Here is a 25,141-nt window from a genome sequence, read left to right as displayed (position 1 = left end):
CGTGAGTAAAGAGAAATAAAAGTTAATGTCCATAAATTTAATTATTATCATCATGACTGAGTAATGATGATATAACGATTTTAAGTAGAAGCAAGAACAAGAACATTATAGAATGGAAAGACTATGAGCGTGAGTAAAATATTAGTATGTTATTTATAGAAATACCAATGCGAAAAATATCAGAAATTTAATTTAGTAGAACATATATATAATGGCCTAATGAACCACGCCAAAAAGATCATATTATTTTGATTTTGCGCTAGAAGCATGCTTATCCTTTCCTTGAAATGCATGTTTCATTTGCAAACGCATCCACCTCACCGCCGAATCCATTGAATAATGATTAGAGCACGTGGTTCAGGAAATAAAGTAAATAAAAGTAAATAACCACCAAAAGTTTTGGAAAGGTAAGAGTGGGACTCTGCCTCCGCCTCAGAGCAGAGCGGGCACAATCACAGAGAAGCCAACTCTTCCAAGCAGGATTTGATTGGACCCCGACACAACCATTTCCAGCTATCTTCGAGTATTTCAATATTTTACAAGGATTATCCAGTCAAAAAAATTCAAATTACATTCACAGGCTCAGCTAAGAAACTGAATGTGCTTAGAAAATATCCACTAATTCAGGTCTGGTGTAAACTATTTTTCAGTGTTTTAATTCGTATTTCCCCTAGTTTTTTACGTGGAATGGCTACTCAACAGTTCGAATGCACTGATTTACCTGGGGAACTGTGTGTTAGAAGGGCTTTGCAAATGCACACAAACTACGTTTATTGAATATTTTTATCAATGACGAACAAGACAAGGCGCAAGACAAATTCAACTCATGCAGTCATAATAAAATGTTCAATAAATTAAAACAATTGAACCCTGGTATAGAGCACAATGGATGAGTTAGTAGTCACTGCGTTCCTTCCTACTTAGGTGAATGTGATTAGGATGAAAGAATTCGTTGAATGATTCTTTTACCTTAATTGTTATTCACGATCATTCCGTGCCCTAAAAATGTTCATCAATTATATTGCTTTTCGCTACTGTAAAACCATCTGCTGACAAGGACCATCTCACACAAGTACCTCCATCTTACTAATCCCATAAACGGAGGCGAATGCAACGCTAAAACTGAAACGATTCCCACTAATATACATTTATTAGTGTATAGATGTAACAGATGCTTATTGTCTCCATGAGTCGGGAATATGAAAGTCAAGAACAGATGGATGTCAGTTAGGTAATGGAATACAAGCTATTCGAATTATTGTCATTTCCATACCATTCCACATGTAGCTCACTGGAATCAATTTTCACTTACAAATATGTACATTTAGGGAAGTAAAGATATAAATGATCTTAGGGAAATTGCACAAATTGCAATTCTTTTAATAAGAACTGAGTTGGACATTGCATTGTTGAAGCTGCAAGTGGACATGCATTGCCACATCCTATTCCCTCGCCATTCTTATAAAATGTTTCATGGCTTGAAAAGACTTGGTTATATGAATAAGAAGTATCTTATTCTTTTTATACACCACCAATCTCTATCTAGCCTTCAATGTTCTAAAGGTCCATTGTAACCAGAGATTTGGACTAAGAAATGAAATAGATGGAAGGAAATGAGAAATGAGAGCCATATTAGCTAGTAATTATATCTACGCACCAAACTATATTCTGCTATACTTTTCCAAGTACCTATGCAAGAGAATACTATGTTAAAAAACTATTTTCAGTATACTGTTTATTCAAATAAACAATATGTTCCTGAGCTATAATCAATGAGGAGCATTCAGATAAAGTGAAAATTCAGTTCTGAGACCGGATATGATTCCTAGAATCCTGAATGATGTTACCTGAATGATTCAAAACCTGATGATGTTACAATTTACATTATTTAGAAGTAGTTTTTCACCAGAAATTACTTCCTGCTCTACTTCAATTTACTTCTCATGGGTCAATGATCTCTTTTCAATTGATATTTTTCTATACATGTACGAATAGGGTTTAATACACGGTTCAAAAGTTTAATTCATGTTCAGATTTTTCAAGGAAAAAGTAAAATAAATAAAGGACAATAAAGAGATTTCCTAGTATGGTGCAAATCTGAGAAGATGAGAAAATAGTTTGCCCAAAAGATTGTTCATGCAAAAGGAAAGGAATTTCACTGAAGATTGAAGATTCACCACTACTTATTTGGCTTAAGGCTGTGCAAAGGCTAAAAATAAACTTTCTACTGGTGATATTTTTCCAAGTTTTTCCATTTGTATATCATCGAGCTATCAAAATGAAAAAGTTTCCTCAGGGAAACATTTTTTTCCAATCATTACTTTTTGAGATATGAGCGCCTAAAGTTTAATTTTTTGGTACAGAAAATTTCAAATTCAGTAAGAGATAGATCCATGAGATTTAGAGGATAAATTACTACATGGTATTGTTGATTGAATAAAACAAAAATCTTTTGAAAAAAATCAATTATTCTCGACTATAAATTATTTTTGGTGAATTGAATAGCTTTCTCAAAAATTGATATTTTTAGATAATTTTTGTTTTATTGTGCTGGTATTCCGATTTTTTTTCTAATAAAACATATACCGATTCAATATACAAGCTTTAGTGAATAGCAAGTTTTCAATTGAAGAGTTCCAAGTTATAACATTACTTCTAAGCTACTGTTTGAATAAATAAACAATTCAGGTGCTCATACAATTCTGAAAGAAAGTACAGTACATTCAAAATAGCATTGAAAAAGGAGTGGTTATTATTCTGAATTCATAAAGTTTTTACCCTTCCAAATTCGTCGGTGGTATATTACATAGGTTTTCCGAATGACATAGACATAGACATAGAGAAAAGATACCGTAACAATATTATTCGTCTATGACAATACTTACAACAACTATAGTGTGTGCAGTATTTATCATAGAAATAGAAAATTAATAGTATACCAAGAAATACAATAGAACTGAGTGAAATATCTCTTCATTTCAATATAGCAATGCTTACTAGAAAGACCTCTGAAATTTGAAAATTGAGCACTTTCTACAATTTCCTTCTTATGTTCGTTTATAACCTTATAAAATTACGGTCAGTAACAATGTGCTATTTTAGTAAATGAAAGACACATGAAGCTCATGTTAGAATGACTGTTTAGCTTGAGATACTTGGGTGATTGCAACAAATTTTGTTTTTGGCCAAGACCAATTTAGAATATTAACACTACAATTGAGATTTTTTAAAACTCTATCAGGAATTTAGTAAAAATATTGCGAGGGACATTCTTGTTGTTCGGTTGGCAACAGAAGTCTCCTGATTGGGCGACCGGAAGTGAGTGCTCTAACGGGACCGGAAGTATGACGTAGATACGAATGCCGTTCCAGAGAATCCTTCCCGCTCTTTTTGAGTTAATCACTCATTCTATATTTTTTCACACTTATCTACTCTCATCCGCTCGAAAGGCTTATCTCCTGTAACTAGCAATTATAAATTTAAATTTCCTATCACCTGAAATCAACTGATCATGCAAACAACATGAAAGAGAGTCACAGTACCCAAGTAAAACTCTCCATCACTGGACCTGTTAAGAACAAAAGTGGGAAATTTATTTGCAAAAAATGTTCAAGTTCCCATTAAGTTACTAACCGATCAGATTTTTTGTAATTTGTTGAAAAATATTATCAATTGACTGAGATTTTCTTAATCAATCGTACGCAAAATTCAATCAATACCTATGATTTTGAACAGATAGGAACAAATCATGATTCAAACCGCCTATGGCCACAATTATTTGTATTGATAGAATAATACTTTATATTAAGCTATTCCTAAATAATAATACAAGAGCTAATATTATATTAGGAATAATACAATATTCCTGATATTTCCAATAGCTGCTGAAATTGCGAATTACCTACTTTGTGAAATTCAGATCAGGTAACCTAGTGAATACATTAAGATGCTGCGTACAGACTTTGGTGCCACGATCACGCGCATTTCGTTTTCCATCAGCTGATGCTAAGCTTATTAAATCTGTATATTAACGTTTCTGTACAAACACATAATTATAACATATAAACAGCTGATTAAAAGCGAAATATCGTGACGCAGGTTAATATGCGGCATTTGCATAATAATAGTCTACAGTCAACGAAGGAGGTTATAGAGGGAAAAGTTTGGAAGACAATAATTTTTGTCCTTGCAATTCTATGTATAGGGTAGTAAGGAGGTAAACATATAAAACGTTTGAATAAAATTGAATAAAGCTTTGAATAAACTTGAAACTTAAACTTTGAATAAAATTGAATAACTGATGGTTCAACACTAGCCCACAGAAAAGCAGATTGATTGGTTGATTTTCATTATCAAAAATGCAATGATATTTAATTACAATTAGTACATAATTAATTAATTATGTACTAATTGTGATAAATTTTCAATATATTGTAATTGATATTACAATTAAACATTTTTCTAACGTTAGTTAACTAATAATTTTTGTTTTGAATATGAATATGAATTGTATTTGAGTCTTATTGTTATGTTAAGATAGCACTTATTTAGGTTTTTACCTGTTGCTTCCATTGTAAAATTGTGAATGAATAAATTATAAAGCAGAGCAATAGGTTTTTACCTGTTGCTTCCATTGTAAAATTGTGAAAGAATAAATTATAAAGCAGAGCAAGATGGTAAGATAAAATTCACCTCATATATTCATGGTATAAATGATAAATACTGAGCGGTGAGATGCAATCAAAACTGACTCACACACCTAAACTCAAGCACATACAATGGGAAATGCAACAGTAATAGAGAGGATTCTTATTCAATGTACATTGTGTTTCAGGAAAAAACTGCCTAACTCCTCAGGCTAATTCCTTCCACACACTACTTCTAATATAGTAAAAAGTCACAATAAACATGGGTCCAGAAATGCTTTGCTACGATTTATATAAATTATTGGAAAATCTTATATAACATTTTTAGAGAAATAAGTCACATTGAACGGATTGGAGCTTGAAGAGCGTTCGTTTATCTTGAGTTCGTTTATCATATAGTTTTCACGATAAATGACAAAAAATTTAATAGATCAATAATAATTTACAGAGTTCATTTATACTTTCATTTGCTTCAATGAATCATGTCCACATGAATCATGAATGGTACAATATTAACCACTAGTTTTTCCACAGATAAGAAGAGAAGTGCAACCTGGGCAACGATCGAGATGGAACACATTGAGGACAATGTGCGGTTGTTGCTGCGAGAAGGAAAACAAGTGGCAAGACCCAATGTTTTTGAAGTGGTGGGTAGTGAAGGCCGGACATTTTCGCCGTGGGTAGTAGCTGAGCCGAAAGACATGGGATGTTTGTCTGGTTGGTATTGGAGGGCTTCTCCACTCAACAGCGTCACTATCATCTACTTCTCTAATCTACAGCAGCAGCAGCAGTTCCTCAGGCAAAGAGTTAGTTGAGTTTTATTCACGGCGGGTTATATTTAGCCGACGCGCGCACTCACATGCACAAACGCACGCACACACATTACCACTCGGAATATCATATTAACCCGTCGACGGTTGTGGTCAGGGGGAGGCTGGAGAGGGGGCCAAGACGACGCGTACTTCTCAACTCAACTGACCGCATTTTGTCTGTATCATACAGAGAAGCGATCAGTCTATGGACGCCTATTACTGCACTGCTCACCATCGAAATAATAGGCAAGAGATCGTATTGTGTCAGCCCAGCCGTGTATCCACAGCGTACTCAGGTGCTGTGGTGTTTTCAACATTCTTCATTTTCCAACTACAGTATAACATCAATTATCAAACAAGAGACTTCTCAGCGAGAACTGAGAAATTCAGTAACTTTGGTGGCTACATATATACATGTATTATCATACGTGAGCACGATACACATGCAAACTCATCCTGTATTGTTCTGGAGAAAAATATTTACAAATTCTAGAGAGTGGTGAGGAGTGACAATGTTCTTCATCCATCTCTATTTAACCCGTGCTCCGCAAGGGTCTAATTAAAAACTTGAGGAACTGAAAACTTGACCTACTGCCTACTGAAATTTTGAAGAATTTTAATAGGCCAGTAACCATCCTCGGTAAATTAAGAATCTGTATGCAAAATTTCAAGTTAATCAGTCCAGTAGTTAAGAAATGATGATGCGCCAATCGTAAATTTCATAAAATTTTGGTGATTGAAATAGGCCTATAAACATCCTCGGTATATTAAGAATTTATATGCAAAATTTCAAGTTAATCAGTCCAGTAGTTAAGAAATGATGATGCGCCCGCCATTCATGAATTTCCTGTCCCGTACGTGTATAAGACAACATTCTTCCCTTTATTATAGAAAAGAATGAAGGCAACTTTATATCAAACATGTAGTAATTAGTTATAAATTAAATAATTTTAAATTAACATCACCTTCTCAATAAAAGAATCGGGATGGAGTAAATTTGAAAAAAACAACAGCATTGAGAAATACATTATTCCAGCTTACCGCACCTGACATAACTGATAGCCTGTTCAGCACGATCTCTGATAAGTAGAGGCTACTTAGTAGACTACTTTGTCTACTTCTAATAGTAGACAATCCCTGACCGCAGACAAACAATATTTTACAGAAACAATACTTTATACAGAAAATTCTAAAAGAGAGATGTGAGATGGAATGATATTCTACTGAAGGCTCAACTAAACCTAAAATTGCTGACAAAATTCAGTTATCAGTTTTCATTGCCAATTATCTGCATCCCAGCATTTGGTCTTTTCATTTTTCAACAAATTCATCATCAGAAGGGTGACATTGATTTTCAACAGGTGAAGGAAGAAGAATGTGATGAGATATCAAATTTCAGAAGAAAACCCCAAGTTAGGAAAACGCAATGTCGTGTGAAAATATTAGTCCTATCAGACAAGGTAAATCACAAACCTGAGTTTCAAATTTCATCAAGAAATTGAATCAGTTAAATGTAAAATCAGCACTGACATCGGGAACTAGCTGACAATTGATTTTCATTTTCAATAACAAGAAAAGCAATTTTTGAGGAGTTCTCTATCCCATTATTGGAGAATAAATTAATGAAGAGGGATATAAGCCTGAGACGTAAACCAGATAACATAGTTTAGGGTTGTAGAAATGAGACGGGGCCGCCGAAAACAATGGGTGGACAGGTAGAAGAAGCTCTAGTGACCTTTCAGTGGTCGCCTATTGTTATTGAATTTCGACATTTTCGTGGTCTGTTGTTAAGTTTTCCATTCCGAGGAATATTGGTGGACCAAAGTAGTTACTTAAAGGCACTTTCAGCTGTAAACCAGTGGTAGCATACAGTGATTGGATAAACATACACATAACTATCGATAATAAGTACAAATTTAGTCAAACGTACGTGGTGTGTAAGTAAAGCCCACATCGATTTTTGGGCGTACATTTGTTTGCCGACCTTATAAATTCTACGAGATTGAATGGGACTTGACATACACATAATACACGTAGACATATGTTTGTCAAGTCGTGTTCAATCTAATAGCATTTGAAAGGACGCCTAAAACGCGCGTCAATAAAATACGTTCAATAAGTATCGTATTGTATGTAACTGAAGTTAGCTTGTGAACAAGTTGAGTTTCATCAAATGAACCATTGGGAATAATAAAATAACATACAAGTACTTGATCACTGATTCACATTCAATAATTGCAGAAAATACAAGTAACAGATGTAAGTAAGTTGCAAAGTAATAGATAAGTTGGTGCTACCAGCTAGAATTGCCTTCAAGAAAGCACACGAATTGCCTTCAAGCATTAGGGCCACTAATGACCACTAAAAGGGTAATGAAGCGGAATCAGAGGACAATAAAGTATGCTAGTCGAGAGTTAGAGGATGCACGCACCTTTTTGGAACAATAGCCCGGTGCACAGGTAGCGCGGCCCCGTCTCCTTTCTTTTACCCCATAATTTATATAGATTTTTACATGGAATACCACTTGGTGAATAGAAAGAGTTGTTTGAAAACTTGCTAAATAAGAGAAAACCATACAGGATTATACATAGGCTACCAGAATAAGTTGACACAGTACAGTATAATTGATTGAATGTGTAATGATCATGTTGTAGGATATGATTGTGATGTTCATGTTGTAATGTTTACTATGAAAGATAATGCACGGTCTAATATCAAGTCATGACTTGAAGTGATAGACTTTAGAGGAAAGATGAAGCATAGAATCGGGACGAATGGAGAGGCATACTAAGGGAGGCAAAGACCCTGGCTTGTAGAGGCAAGAAGCAAATAAAGATAGTATAAGATCAAAAAGTTCAGTCAGTGTCACAGGAAAAAAGGATGTTTTATGAGAAATTTTCAGACAGAATACAGACCATTCAAACTAGAAATATTCATAGGAATTACAATGAGGCTCTTAGAAAATAATTGACGTTGGTTCAAAAATTATGGATCATGACCCTGAATTCACATTAAAATCAAATTTCAACATTCAAGGAAGAAATTCCATACTCTGAGAAATATTTTGCAAATACTGCAACTTTTAATGTGTACAATGTAACCAAATACGGCAATTATTTTGTGGGAACCGTTCTCCTAGAATAAAGTGACAAGGGATCATTTTCCTCAATTTTGAGACACAACGCCACTGAAAATGAGTGAAATGTTGAATATTAAACAAATCCCAATTAAAATTTGCATCGTGGATTTTGTTCTTATAATGTTATACAATAATATTTAGAATACAGAATACACCAAATACTGTTCCTAGGTAACAAAGTCTAGAAAGACAACAATAGTGAACTTAACAATCAATACTCATTACTAGAAAGATAGAATATTGGAAAAAACACAGAGCTTCACCATAGTTATTTGTACATCAAGGCACAATAGTACCACTTTTCACAATGCTAGTCAGATGCTGACCTAATAACGTGAATCACACTATAGATGATAGTCTATTGTCTAAGGTACCTTACCTTCCTAATCACCAACACAAGACATTAGAGACAGACCAATAGAATTGCTTCCCATGTTAAACGGAGTTACTTTCAATACATTATTCTACTCCCTCGAGAAAAGGCAGCACTTTAGCATTCTATCATTGAGAGTAAAGTATGATATATTGATAAAAATATTTTTTAATTCAGCAGGTCGAACAAGGTGGCTTGGAGCGTGACAGTCTTCGTCTGCTATCACAGCCCTTATTTTTGGAAATAGAAAAGAAATGAATTTCCCTATTAAGAAAAGAAGGGATATTCTTGCAATACACTACAATTCATTCGAAATGCCTACATTTGAATTTCCATATCCTAATTTTCAATTCAATTGGGTCATTGTTTGTGATACACACAAATCAACATGTTGAGAGCTATACTCTGTCCAGACTGCTATGAGCGCTGGAAGATTAAGCCGACCCTCGCTCCTCCACGCGCAGGCACACACGCCCGGCCTACCTGCGCCATTGATAGGCTATGTATACTACTTAGTATACAGGTAGACAGACCGTCCCTTTACTCATACACACAAAAGAAGACTGCGCTTGTGTGTGTGAGTAGTAGGAGGGTCGGCTTAATCTTTCAGCGCTCATCGCAGTCTGGACAGAGTATAAACATTCTCCTCCTTACTTACTTTTTTCAATTCTTCAAGAAGGAAGAATTCCTCCCTTGATTTAGAAATCTTTATTAGAGTTACAACTTACAGACTTAATAAATCTTCAGTTTGTCAAGTATTCAGTGCAATTGCCTGTGTTAGTTCAGATAATTTTCCATGGTTCAAAGTACTTAATATTATTATTCAATTCCACCAAGTTCTATTCTGCCATGTTCTATCAAGTTTCTACCGAGTACTCTGGAATAAATATTGAATTCAGGTCCTAATTTATAAATTTGGAAAAAGTTACAACAATGTACTTTTACTGCAATATAAAGTTCTGAAGACTAAGCTGAGCTTATCTCTTGGAAGGGAAGGAATGGGATTCCGGCGCCATGGCCGAGGGGCCGCGGAAGAGGGGGAGAGGGTGGTAGAGCTTTGATCTGGCGGCCAGAATACTTTAAATAGTAACCTTTGGCGACTGTGTCCCACGTCATCACACCACGCCACAATACAATCTGCGCTACAGCGTTCCACAAACCTACTGTTAGGTCTCATGTTGGACAATAGCATTTAAACTAGTACCATGTCGGCTATTGATTGGGCTATTGCTTCAGTTCAATACAAATAAGTTAACTTGAGTTAGTTCAGTTGAATAAGTTAGCTAGCTAAAATAACAAGCTAAGCTAGAGTTTGAATAATGCCTCACCATGTATAATGTCATTTTCAACCAATGATTTCTGCAACACATTCGCCTTAATAAATGAACAGACGTTTCGTTAGTAACGATACATGTAGAATTGAATTGCTGCCTTTATTTAGTTCTAGGAGAGCGAAGTTGGGGCGCAGCCGACTCTCTTTTACACTTGACCCTAAAAGAGTTAACACTTACCCCCGTAGATTTAGTAGCATTACAAAAAAAAAATAATTATGACATTTTCAACTCTCCGAAGCGAAGTCGCAAACCGATTTCTTTTTCAATTTAGAGGAGCCCTCACTTTTGCAATTGGTACCTCTAAATATTACAATATTCGCAGAAATTTGTAACCTAGATGTACTACAAGAGCTGTCAGGAGAGCAGCGTGGACTAAACTGAGGTCAACTTCTTTACCACACGAACGATCTTTTTATGGTATTGTAGTGCAGCCAGTTAGTTAGCAAACCTATTATTATGTGATTCGAATTTTAGGCTAGCACAATTTATGTGGTCGATCGAGTACAATGACCGCTGTAAAGTTTCGGATTCTTGAATGACACTAGCCGACTGGACAAGGTGGCACAACATGTGTGACTGAGACGGAGGTGTTTTGTTGTTGCAAGTCCATTTTGTCAGGCTAAAGTTATTATTATTGTCAACCTAATCAACAGAGCATAACCAATGGGCGAATGAACGCTTACGACAATCTTAATGGAAGGAAATGCCATTACTATTACATCTAGCGCGAACACATGGTCGATCTCTGTGGAAATTTCCAACGCGATCTATCCCCCCACTCTAGAATCAACACTTCTGAAATCTCATTGCCTTTAAACTTTCGCCAGTAACGGAAAGAATACTCCTATTTTGTATTAATGTCTGTTAGGTGAAGCTGATTATAGCCCACACACTTCAGGCTTATCATTGCAAAATGAAATCTACTCCTACAGAATGTTTGTGAATGGAAGTACGTACCTTACTAGCATCCATCCCAAGTAGAAGAGTAAGTGGTAAGTCAGAACAGTGATAATAATAAGTGGTGAGTACACTATGCATCGAATTGTAAATCTAAAAATTACCACATCATCAATATTATTGTTACTCAAAAATCTATAAAATTACAACATAGATCTAAAAATAAACCTATAAGAATCTATAAAATTACAAACAACTAATATTTTACCATGAAATTAAACCTCTGGTCTGAGAGACTGGGTGATACGGTTGGTGATTGGAAGAATTATGATACGGTTAAAGTGCTAAGCAACAATTCCCCATTGGAAGAAACATGACTGTGATAGGATGAATTGAAAGAAAACCACTAGTGGATATTGATTGTGAGTGGTAATGCAATTTAAAATTGTTCTAGATAGAGTAGAGTAGGGCCATGTCACATGAGGCGAGTGTTCTGATGCCAAAAAGCAGTAAACAAGCGTTTGCCGCGCCCGGGCCAAAGCAATAATAATTCGGGCTGCTTTCATTGGAATTGCGATTGTGAGTTTGGCGGTTGGCGTTTGGCACCAAGGCCATCCGCCTTCACATCGACAACAACTCAATGATGCTCGCTCCTCTCCTCTCCTCTTCACTCCTCTGCTCTATCGGCAGTCGACATTTTATTAACACTTTATAATTTTCATTGATCACAGTTTCTCTCAATGGATGTGATTCTGTAGCCAGATGCCGACAACATTGCCTTCTCCCCTCTCCTTCTACTTGGCTCATACTCAACGATAGCTAAATTGTTGCTTTGCATTCTTCAGTGTTATAGAGCATGCATTGTGACTCATGCTATCTCAGTTAAAAATATTGCTCGTGAACAAATATAATTTCTCTTTGTTTAAATATTTTTCAGGAGTTATGTTTTTGAGAAAAAAGGGTAAAGACTTAGTTCAAGACTAAATGAATAAATATAAGTATTTCTATTCAAATCAAGATTATTTTTGTATCTAATACACAGAAACACTACACCACAATAACTATAAACTCAAATATACTATAAATTCATAAATCTTCTTATAGGTATTGGTTAGTTACCAAACTTCAAATACATTGGATATGTTATTTATTAATCATACTAATTCAACACTAATAACAGGTAACTTATTCGATGGACCAGAGTGCAACTTTTTCTCCCAGAAGAGAACGTTTGGCAAAGTTGAGGATGACAAAGTAGTTACTTGGAGTCCCGTGGAGCAGGAATTGTTTCACATTAATTGTGTTCGTTTCAAATCAATCAATCAATCTACCTCTAAATGTGAAAACAGGAGGAGAAATTTCCTCCAGGACCAGGAGCCAGGATTGGTGAGAAATTTCCGTTCATAACCATACGATTCTTTCAAGTTTGCATCGTTTCAACCGAACTTGTTTACTAACAGGTTTTTCATTTCTTGATTTAGGCATTGTAGTTGTTTACTCTGATTCTCAATTGCTTTTTTCTGATGCGCAAAATTCTAACACGTTTGCTCATGTTAGTTCACCAGCAAGACGTGATATAATATTTAAAAGACCACGTGGACATAAAATGGTACGTAGGTAGTGCAGCCGCGGTTTTTGGGGTAATGGGAGGGTGTGCATTCGAGGAAGGGCGTCTTGAGCCGCAATCATTTTCTGAAGAGGAATAGGATGAATAGAAAAGCATTCAGTCATTCAGTGAGAAAACCCCGGTTACAGGAATCAAAGAGAGATGGAAAAAGAGAAAGAGAGTGACAGCTGGTGAGAGAAGAGTGCCGACAGACCGATCGGGGTGGGGAAGGAAAGAAAGAGATAGGATGATAGGGGGACCGGGACAAGGTTAGAGGACGTGGGATCAGAGAATGTTATGCGGCAAGATAAGAGTGAGGAAGGCGGGGGAAGTGACGAAACATCCGGCCGGCCGAGTCCTACACACTTGCTGCGAGTTGCGAGTTGCCAGAGCAGAGAAGCAGAGAAACCGAGAAGAGAAGCCTGTACACTGAACAGTACTACAGAGTGGGCTTTTGTGGCCCTCCCCAGCACTATACTACTGTATTTCGATGGTGACCGGGCTGAGGAGACGCGTTGGCACAAAAGACGCCTCTTCACTGCGCGACCGACGCTCTCATAAGGCCTGCACACCTCATGGTCATCACTCGTACAAATACTCAAATTAACCGACAGCATGTTATTCACAAACATATAAATTTTAGTAAAGTTCGAATAAAATTTTTTTTTATCGGATAGACACGTTAAGTTGTCGGTCCCGGCTGCCTAAAAAGCAATTGTTAGGTCATGTCATGTCAGAGGCCCTGAAATTTATCAGCCGCGAACTGAAAACTCTGACACAAGACCTGAGCTAGCCAGGTCAACCGATATTATCATTATTATTGGCAGTGGTGTTGATTGGTGGAAGATCAAGGTGTGTATAAGCTAGTTTGATACTTATCCAGGTTTAAAAAATCAAAATCGACCGGACACCAAAATCGGTAGGCCTAGTTCATATAATGTACCGAATAACATGAATTTATTACTATAAGGGTACATTATTACCACAGGGGAAGCGAATACCTAGTTTCATATGACAAAATCACAAGCCTAAATTCCAGGCTTCACTTTTGAATAGAATTTTTGAGTAGTATTGTCACATATTATGTTCGATATTGATACATTGTGTCACAATTTTAATATACTTGATATCACACAATGTTGCTCAGTGGATTTTGAATTAGATTATTCATTCATCTTCAACAAGAATATATCTCTCATAACATAAGCTATCTATGACTCAATAGCTACATAGTATCTACTCTTTTTCCACTGAAATTAGTTGAGTGCTCCGTAAAATATCGATGAAATTATCCTCCCAGCCATAATATGTGACATACAGCAAATAGACGAAAATAAAAATGTATACGAATATTAGAGGTTCGATATTACCAGAATATGATGAGTAACGGAAGTAAGGTCATAGGGTATGCATACATCCTGTGATAAAATATAGATAAGTTTCGTTTACCAATTGGCCTACAAAAAGGCATACGCACGTGCACTCACGAGCTGATTCAACACCACAATCAAAATTATGATAGCAGAATATTTGTTCAAAGTGTATTATTAATTGAACAAGCAGTCGACCAAATACCGTACATCGTGACAGACGAATGAATGGTACCAAGAAATCTATTTCCAAAAATTTATCAACAGACAATATTGCAGATTGGTTGATCAGTAATCGCAAAATAGCTGACACAACATCCTCAAGAGAAGGACTGATGACTGGAATACGTCTTACAGGGAGCTAAAACTTTTAAAATCATAGGCCTAAATTTAAATTATAATAACGTCACCATTTCTCTATAGTAATAGGTTTATGAAAGATATGTATTATGAATAATTTTATTACAAAATCTATTGATTATTTCCTGTCATAGCTAGCAAAAAAAGGCCGTTTGTCCACCTGGTTCCAGCATTCGCATGAAAAACATCAGTAAGCCGGAATTTACACAGTACTTGACAACCAATACAATTAGAGAAATTATAAATGCTGAAATGTTTCACTTAAATATCCAGGTGATTCACTTATTTAACAGCCTATTCAGACAAATTACTATTAAATAATCTAACTCATTTTTATAAATTGAAACTTTGATAGCTGAGTCAGATAAGGCGCTATTAATACATTTATCGAGCAAAACAACTTTAATAAATATCGTAAACCACAGTGTTCCTATGCTTCCGAAAACAGTTCAACATATTCACAATATCCTTGTCATACTATATAAAAAATTGAGGTTCGGTAAACAGATGACTGGTGAAAGATGTATAAAACATCCTTGTTATTGTTGCAGAAAATCATGCAAAATCAGTGTTATTTGCGGATTTTAAGGCATCAATCACCGGATGACTCAGTCCAGTAGCCGGATGGAGTTTGGAAAATACAATACTATAATAAGCAGTAATATATAGATGGAAATGATTGGCTGGAGAGCAGACAAACAGCAGGTGGCTTTACAAGGTGAAACAAGTTCTTCCCCCTCCAACCATTCTACCCTTTTCCTCCCCCACACGGAAAACACTACCTAAATCACTCCTCAGTCATTTATGTAGCAAAAGGATGAAACTGAATGTTCTCACCTGACGTTAATGTCTAGCCCAAACCGAAGATAAAGAACGGAGAAGAAAAAGGTACAGTGTCCCATAATCCGGAATCGGAGGACAATGATACCAACCAACCAACCAGCGTCTCTTCAAATTCCACCATCGTCAGCTCAGCCTGTACACAGTACTACACCACTGCCTTCTCGATTCCCGAGCCACAGCTAACAACATTTATAATCACTATTGCCTTCTAAATCTTGATAAATCCCAAAAGGTATCGGATGGACGCGCGGAAAGAATTGCCCAACAAGAATGTGTTACCTTCAGCGTCTGAGTAAATCACTCACGAAATGGCTGCCATTACAACTAAAACCACACATTATACAAATATTGTACCTAATGAACACAATTTGCAATTGTCACGATTCATCACAATAGAATATCAAAATTATTGCTCTATCTCATCTTATCTATATAACAAGAGAGAGTAGGGTTGTGTTTGTTCGTTTGTTCCCATCAAAACATGCCAACTTGTGGATTGCATACCGGAAAAACGGGAATGATTTAAATCTCCAAATTTTGAACATAGATTCTAAAAATATCAATCTCGTGCACAAATTTGGAAGCCCAAATTTCAATTTTCCTTCTAGATTTTTCATGATTTATGTTCAAATTTCATTATGGGACATGACATTTTTCATACAGCCAGCATAGCTTACATTGTTGTAAAATGTGTTTACTTATAAGTGAGAAACTTATAGCGTTAGTACAAGACATCATATTTTGAACGCAGCCGTGGTCTAACGGTAGAGTGTTCTCGGATCAATTCCCGAATTTTCCACTTTTTTTGTTCTTAATTTTTCCCCTCGAAACGTATAATTATAAATACTTTTTTGAAGAAAGTTGTTTTCATTACGTTTGAACTTGAATTTCATCAAATAATATCTTACAGAGTGGGTGAAAAGTCCGAGAATGGCTTAATATCTCATACACAAAGGTAATTTGATGGTGGGTGTGATAGGGGATCCCACTAAAATTGAAATACTACTTCACTATGACTTCAAAAATCTGGTACGCCATCTTGGATACGCCATTTTGAATCCAACTTTGTTTTTTTTTTAAGTAGGAAGGTGGTCATCTGATACATGGTTTCAATACGGAATTTCAAGGCAATTTCACAGAACCCTTTCCAGATTTTTTTTTAAATTCTGTATTGAAATCATGTATTGCATGACCACCTTCATTTAAAAAAAAAAACAAAGTTGCTTTCAATATGGCAGACCAGATTTCGAAGTCATAGTAAAGTAGTATTTTCAATTTTAGTAGGAACCCCAATTTTGAGTGTATGGATTAACGTAGCGGGATAAGAAAATTATGTTTGACGCCTTTATAATTTTGCTTAAATTTCCATATTGCAAGTTATAGACCTATTTTCAATTTTCCAATATTTTATTACGTCAAGTTTTCAGTGTGTAAAGTTTTAAGACCCTTGCGAAGCACGGGTTACCTGCTAGTATTCAATATGGACAAATTCTTGTTTCCAATTCAATTAAATTCCAACAGGAATTACATTAATACCACTGTATTCCAAGAGAAGATTTTTATTCATTTTTTTCATTTTTTTTTTGTTCAATTCAATTTAATTTCTTTATTCCAATACAAAAACAATGTACAATATCGAACAGAATAATATGGAATAATTATTTCCCCGCATGGACTGTTGATCCGTGCGCGGGGAAAGAGTACACAATCCAAACAGGTAATACAAGTGCAAAAGAAAACAGTCAATAATTTATATTGATTCAAGCTTAACCTATAAATTAAAAAAAAAGTTAAATCCTGTAATGTATAAAATACAAATTGTATGAATGATGATTGACACAGCACAAGTACCCGACTCAGAACTGCGCTTTTTGAATGAAACAAGTTGCTTAATATATAATATCTATCAAGAGAATCTTTCTTAAACAAATTTGTTCCTATCCTATTTATTTGTTCCTAGTGATATGTCATTCCAGCTTCCAGCTACAAATGTGATTACAGTCGAACACCCGACGATGGACTTGGTCAAATTATATAATTGTTCAGTAACATAATTATACATTGTACAAAAACCTATTATTATAAGAGAAGAAGAATTATAAGTAGGAAGAGTAAAAAGACAGTACAAGATAAACAAAGGAACAAGATTAGCCTGCGACTGTTGTAATCTGAAAACTATCAAGTTTTTCACAGCTTTACTTTCAAAAATTAACTTCAATGATTTTCTAACTCAAGATTATTTTATTTATTAATCAAGCCGAAGACAAAGACAAGAAATATAGCTTCAGCCTTCGGATAAGTAAAAGATAAGAGAGAATAGGGCTCTGAGCAATTATTTTCAAATTAACAAAAAATAATTGAATGCTACTAGTGGTGAGATATCTCCCAGCACCTATTCTGAATTCTATTAGAAATGTGATGACAAAAAACCAGAGCGGACGACACTTTGATACAGATATTTATGAGCCGGAAGTGGCATTCATTAAATGACATTTGTTGGGCTCATAATAAGCAAAGTGACCTTCATCAATGACAGAATATTGGCTAAATAATAGTTAATTATTACTGTCTAATTAGTCAATGCTGTCTACAAAATAAACGCAGACAATAATAATCGTCCAATGTGAGAATTGCTTCAATCACTGCCATTTGATTACTCATTCAAACAATAGACTAAATCGTCTGATTTCTCAGAAATTATAGAGATCATAGAGATCCAAATGATTATTCAAAATGCACTTTTAATAAATAATCTCCAATTGATATGTATATCAATTTATAGATTGATCATTTTTACATTGGTAAGAATATCGTAGGTAAAAATCATAACCTACTTGCATTTTCACCTGCTTTCAACCATAGTTTACAGTTAATTACAATTACAATAGAATTTATCAGACAGATCAGATAAAATACACCAAAAAGGGAAATTATTTACACCCATAACGTCTATTCATGATTTTTTCAAAATTCTAATCCAGTTTGAGAAGTGGAAACCTGAAAGCTCTTTTGGGAATTGGGAATTTAGTAAAAATAATCAACTATCACAATTTTTAAATGGTGAGGATACTTCCACAGTTTACATTACAGCATTACATTACACTGTTTTAGGTGGGTTCCAATTCCAAGACACCATGTACATAACGTATGTTAGTGAAAATGAATTATCTGACGGTTTCCCACCCAAGTGTAGTCTCTAGTATTCATGACTTGACCACATATCACTGAGCGGCCAATCACACACATAATGTAAGAATGGTTAGATAATAGGGAAATGCGTCGAGTTGTGTTTCCTGTTATTCATTCATGCATGAATGATAATAAAAATTGGTAGGGATAAGCAAGTAAGTTGCATAACACTATCGCGCGCGCTATTTCTCAATGACTTACTCAAGAATGAATACTGGTTGACTTTCGTCAATGAAACGCCTATGCACGTAAAATTTACTGTGTACTAGTTTACTGTACGTGAACGTTAGTTATTAACACTTGCTCTAAGGACACTACAATATTGAAGGAAGGATTAGCAAATAGAGCACAATAGCCTACAAATAACGTACTACTGTACGGTAATGTATCAAGCTAATATTGATTTTATAATCAGGAAGTTTCTTTGACTCCATACATTTTACATTGCATTAAAAGTTTAAAATTGGTCGGAATTTAGTAATTCTGTATAGCAAATGGTTTGATAGGTATATTATTATTAATTACATAATAATTTTGTATCATTGAATCAATATAATAATAAAAGGTTCAAACTTGGTAATGGCTCTACTGAATTTGCTTTACTAAAAGCAAATGGAAGATGAGAAATAGAGTTTTTTCAACTACTAGGGTTGGAAATTGGAGGATGAGTAGAATATTTCTCAAATACAACGTTTTATAAGAGTTAATGTAGCTAAAGATTTATTAAATGAGTTATTCTTAGTAATATACTAGCTGCTAACAATTCCGGGATATTGATAAATCAGTCAAATAAATTTTGATAGGAAAATGTTCTCTAGGATAGTTCTTGACTGGAGTTGATAGGAGTTCATTATGGTGAGTTGTGAAAGTTCAAGGTAAACATCATTGCGCTTTATGAGACTATAAGATACGACTGTATCTTATATGGTATAGTAAGCTAATATCATAACTTTCACAGATCCATTATTATGAAGAACCCAAACAATAAAAAATATTGTGGAAGAACTTCAAAAAAGTTTTTAAAATACACAGTAAATTAAACAAATTAAAAGTTTTCAACAAAATTCTGCTATTTAGTTATTCTGCAAGTTATTTAACTTGTAATCAACCAATAGGATACCCATGAAATTGTTTATACTATTATTCACCATGATTAAAACGTTACATAATATTTTTGAGAGATGATGAAGTTTAATAACTTGTAGATAAATTTCCACCCGACGCTGAGAGGCAGAAGGACTTGATGAAGAAGAAGTACATAAATTGAATTTAAAATGATTGAAGAAAATCACAAAGACGGATTATAATTCCAAAAAATCTGGTGTGGCGCACTCACACAACTTTCCTTGCCGTTATGAAAATTGATCAACTGACGCTAGTGTTCACGCGCATCTCAAGTCTACTATTCTAAGATCTGAGTCAGCTGGTGACAAGACAATAGCGCTGCAGACACACGAAGCCTGCTATCTCTTCATAGTCAATGATTAATTAATAGAATCAACAGTTGCCAACAGTTTGCAATAGAATAATCTTACTGTATTTTCTTGAATTTCGAGCTTATTTTCAATTTTATGTGAAAATGTTACGGAACATTAATTGTAGAGAGATTTTTATGCTAAATCTTTTCCACTTGATTTTTTTTTTGTTCAAATTGTATCTGAAGCCTGATAATTGAGAATCTAAAATCAAACTTTGCATAGATGGGGCGGTGCTCCTAAAATTTTTACAGATATGAGACTTGTGGCAGTTGATAGAGCTCATCAATGACTTTTTTAGGTATGAATGTGATCAAAATCGTTGAAGCCGTTTTCGAGAAAATCGCGAAAGACCCTGTTTTGGACAACATTTTCGTCATTTTAGCCGCCATCTTGAATTGCATTTGATCGAAATTGTTCGTGTCGGATACTTATAGTGTAAGGACCTTAAGTTCCAAATTTCAAGTCATTCCGTCATTTGGGAGATGTGATATCGTGTACACCAATGGTCGCCAAACTTATGAACCTGTGAGCTAGAATGAATAGCATTTATAAATCTTCTAGTGAGCTACCAAGGAATATTGGACTGAAGAAAGTATGGTACGCATACATTTCTAGTGTTGAAATCTACTTATCTCATAGAAAAAAGTATAACAAAGTTGAAATGTACATTTCAATGAGAGCAGTAGAACTATTTTTGGTCATCAAGTATTTTCTTGATGTTTGGAGTGTACGTTGTAGCGGCCATTCTGATGCAGTTGTACAATAATATTGTTCATCAGTCAGTCTGTTCCTATATATCGATTTTCTATGTATTTCAATTTCATACTTGAAAAAGATGCTTCACACAAGTAGATAGAGTTGAACATAGCTTTCAACCTCAATGCAACTTAAATAAGATATGGATATTTTTCTTTGGGGACTTGAGGCCAAATATTTCCAGTTGTAGAAAGTGATCTGGCAGACAGATCATTTTGAAAATCCACAAATTCCATTTTAACTGGAGCCTGATCTCCACCAAAATTTTTACAACACAAGCTGCAAAATCTTCTGAATAGATTTCTACAGAAGAGAGTTGATGAATTGTACCATATTTGAAATGCTTTTAAAATCTTGAAATCGTTGATGAAACTGTTGTCTCAAGACTAAAAGAATTGTAACGTATTCTTGGTTATTGCTGTGGAGGATTTTTCTCGTCAATGATTTTCTTCAGACTGGGAAAGTGTATATATTAAACTGGACGACATTCTTTTGCACGAGCATTTCTGTGAGCTACCAAAAACTACCCCACGAGCTACCGGTAGCTCGCGATTGACTGTTTGATGACTACTGGTGTACACAGACGCACATACACTCATACACACACGCACACACATACAGACCAATACCCAAAAACCACTTTTTTGGACTCAGGGGACCTTGAAACGTATAGAAATTTAGAAATTGGGGTACCTTAATTTTTTTCGGAAAGCAATACTTTCCTTACCTGTGGTAATAGGGCAAGGAAAGTAAAAATATAGGTTTATCTTATGGAATTTATTTTCTTACAACATAATTATTCCTAATAATCCTTGATGATCGGAACAAGCTGGCTTGTTCTTTCATCGTGAAATCCATTATATTGAAAGCCAGCTTTAAAACTAATCTTGTAAAGCTCATTTCAAAAACGACCGTTTCCCGTAAATTATCCTGTTTCAAGTTATATTAGGTCTGATATTCATCCTTACATAATGTTCTACTTCCAGAATAGCCAAAATTTTAATTCTCATGCTGCTCAACTGAGGGTGAAAATACTGTATCACTTTATTACAGGAAGCAGCCACATCAGAAATAAGACGCAAACGTTGAACATGAGCCAATTTTTGTCCTATATTCAGTCCACTATATTCTAATTTCTTTCCACTAGGCATTCTTGCTACCAAGAAGATTTAACCCTCAAGCTTTTCATCCTTTTGAACCTTCTACATTTCTTAGACAATATAAATAATTATAAGTCGTGTACATTTCCTATCTGGTGTCCCAATAAAATTATCGATATTAAAATGATCAATAAGCTTACATCAAGATATCAAATTAAACACCAGTTTAAAACCTAAAAGGTTTTGTTTGATAATGTTTTCAAGGTAAAAAGGTATTCTAGGTGTATGCTTTCAAATGACGAATGTTATTTTTGTACCTATTATTCGAAATACACTTTTACTGACTATATATAAGTTGAACTGAAATACAGTTATTATTGGATAATGGTGCTACATTTGATATTTTCAATATCGATAATAGGGACACCAGATACAGGACGGGATATAAATCCTCTAAATTAAAGAATCTTTTTGGATTGATCTATTTTTTCCACTTCTATTAAATTCACAAATAATTTGAATGTAGGCCTACAGTAGCCTAATTACAACTTTGAGGCTATGTGACGGTTGCATAAAAGCCGGTTATATTTTAACCCTCATTAATTCCACGAGGACCTATCAGAGAAGCCTTCTTTTCAAAAAAGCCTATTCTGATTGGTTCTCGTAAAATTAATTACGATTAAAATTTAACCGGCCTTTGTGCAACCGGGTCTATAGGTTTCATTAATAGCCTACTAACTTACTACGTTGTCTGATTGCGATTTATTAAATCTATTTCTCTGAGTCACTGGATAGAATAAAAATATTTGCTCAATCTAATGATTGATTGATTCATACAATAATTACATCATTAAAATGATGAGAAAAGAAAAATAAGGTAAACTCTTGTGTTTGTGTTATTCCTCTCCCAGATTTAGATGAGGTTACACATAGTCCGATCTTGTAGTTGTTCACTTCACAAAATTTTCAGTCTAATAATTTTGAAATTATAAAAATATCCAGGATAGCATGCCTATAAAAGAATAATGTCATCTTCTCTAGATCATACTCAAGTTTAAATGATTGGAATACCTTTCTAAAATATTTCATGCAAAATTGTAGGAGTAGGAGTCATATCTCTTAAGTATAGTGAATAAAACAATTCGTTTATCCTACCTTCATAAAACGGCTGAACCACGAATCTCCTGTGAAAATCCTCTGTCTGCTGAACAGGTTCACTAGGTTTTGTTATCACAAGCAATCACAACACTTTGAGGTACACGTCTGCTCAGCTATTTATCGAGCAAAAGTGATTGTATCACTATTATTTGATAAGAGTCAAATAATTAGGATATGCTAGATTTGCTACTAATCAATTTTTACAAGCATATTCTTGTCTGGTGCTCGAGTTCAGGTCAAGGGACTGAAAATAAACTGTGGCAACTTCCCAATGGAATTTTAGTGAGCGTTTTTTCGCGAAAGTTGAGTTTGTGTTTCATGTCTTACCGTCTCGGTAGCAAGGAAAAGAGCCGGTGCCGAGGGCGAGGGCGAACCAGCAGAGAGGTTAGGTGGCACGGCACGGTTCGTCGACTTCAATGGAGACAGACCCGTTCATTCACGATTTCGTCGTTATTGGCGACCGGCGCACATCGCCTGACCTGCTTTCAATTGCTAGCAAACACTGTTTCAAGTTGCGTTCTGCTCCCCGACGACTCAATCGTTAGAGATTGAGATTGCAGCTAGGACGCAATTCGATCGAGCGCAGATGGTTTGAACTGAGAACAAGCCGGCGAACGGACAGCAAAAGCAGCAGCCATGTTTTTCAGTGTAGGAGTCTGGCACAGGCGCTGGCTAGAAGCTTCCTTCCACCATCAACTCGCAGCCGAATCACAATAACACTTTCAAGTTCGGGTATTCTATGCCCGAAACACAAAGCTCACTTCACAATACACTACTTTTCAAGTCCTAAAACTACGAAGCAACAAATTCACAGAGTTTTAAACGTAATAAAACAACGATTTTAATCTAGAGACGACCAGAGAAACAACGAAGTCAGGTTATTTTCGCCTGCCTGTGTGACTGCTGACTGCTGGCTCTCGGCGCATGCGCAGTGCACTGTTGCCGCGCCTCCGCGCACCTCATAATCAGCGACCATCATTCCATTGCCCGCTCGGCACTCGCACGCGCACACACCTGCCAGCGTTCATTCATGCTGTTGCTGCCACATTTTAGTGAATGCGATCCCGATGCGCCGATGTTAACTATAGCGAGTAGCGAGGGGGAAGGGACATGGAGATTTTAAATTGCATTGACCCGTTGTTGTTTGTATGAAGAGGGTGGAGGGGACAATTGCCAGGCCGGTAAATTGTATTTTTATTTGAACGAGGATAACTTTTCGTCACTTTCATCATTCTGTCAGTCTTGGTACAATATTAAAATATTGTCTTCAAAACAGCAAATAGGATTGATATCAAATAGCAACAAATAAAAGCAAACTTGGTCTTAACCGCCTAATATCAAGTTCAGTAAACTTTAAAAGTCGAGTTGGGTAATAAATGTTCACCATTTTTTTTTTTTTTTTAAGAGTATCATGAGAATTGAGCACCGATGATTCATAAATTGAAAAAAATGAAATGAAATAAGGTTGAAAGTGGTAATGGTTTATTTTGTAATTGTTTAAAATAATTTAATTGCTTTTATCTTATTAATCGTTTGGCAAAGTCAAGGTAAGTCCAGCCCAACCTTGGCCAACTCTATGACTTGGGTGATTGATTTTATCTTGAATATTGACATGGTTCTGGAGTAGGTTTACAAAGTAAGCAATCTGATCCAAAAACTTTGAAATTATTGTGTGAATTGTAATATCAATTCAATGTCAGACCCATTCTAAACTGGTTATATAGACTATCCATACACTAGACTAGCTATACTATCCTTGGGGGTGACTGCTGGCATACAGATTTTGTTCCACATAAATCAGCAATCTATTTGGTTCCATTTTCCATCTACATTTTTAAATAGAATTTTTCCAGTGCACTTTAATTTCTGACATAATGACTCATGGGAATCATCAATACTTTTGATCAGACTCTTTCAGACTGAGATTTGATTAATTCACCAAACTAAAAGTAAAGTGAATTCGTATGGCTTTTCTTGGTGGGGAGTCCCTTGTGGGAAGGTCCTACCGCCTCAATATATAATTAAGGCCGTCAATGGTCCTTACGACTGTCATACTTCAGCCGGGACCGACAGTTTAACG

The 25,141-nt window shown here is 35.4% G+C and overlaps 1 protein-coding gene across 1 annotated transcript in view; it reads right to left on the bottom strand.

Moving 5' to 3' along the window:
• The window catches only part of LOC120350542 (protein sprouty), a 53,176-nt gene extending 29,168 nt beyond the window's left edge, over nt 1-24,008 (bottom strand). The window contains exon 1 of the mRNA XM_039424367.1: nt 23,059-24,008. The gene's annotated coding sequence lies outside the window, so the exon portion shown is untranslated. The remainder of the gene's footprint in view (nt 1-23,058) is intronic.
• Between the last annotated feature and the right edge of the window lie 1,133 nt (nt 24,009-25,141).

The sequence above is a fragment of the Nilaparvata lugens genome, chromosome 3, assembly GCF_014356525.2.
Source record: "Nilaparvata lugens isolate BPH chromosome 3, ASM1435652v1, whole genome shotgun sequence".
Taxonomy (NCBI): domain Eukaryota; kingdom Metazoa; phylum Arthropoda; class Insecta; order Hemiptera; family Delphacidae; genus Nilaparvata; species Nilaparvata lugens.
Note: the sequence above shows the minus strand (reverse complement) of the source record. Positions and strands in the feature narration are given on the sequence as shown.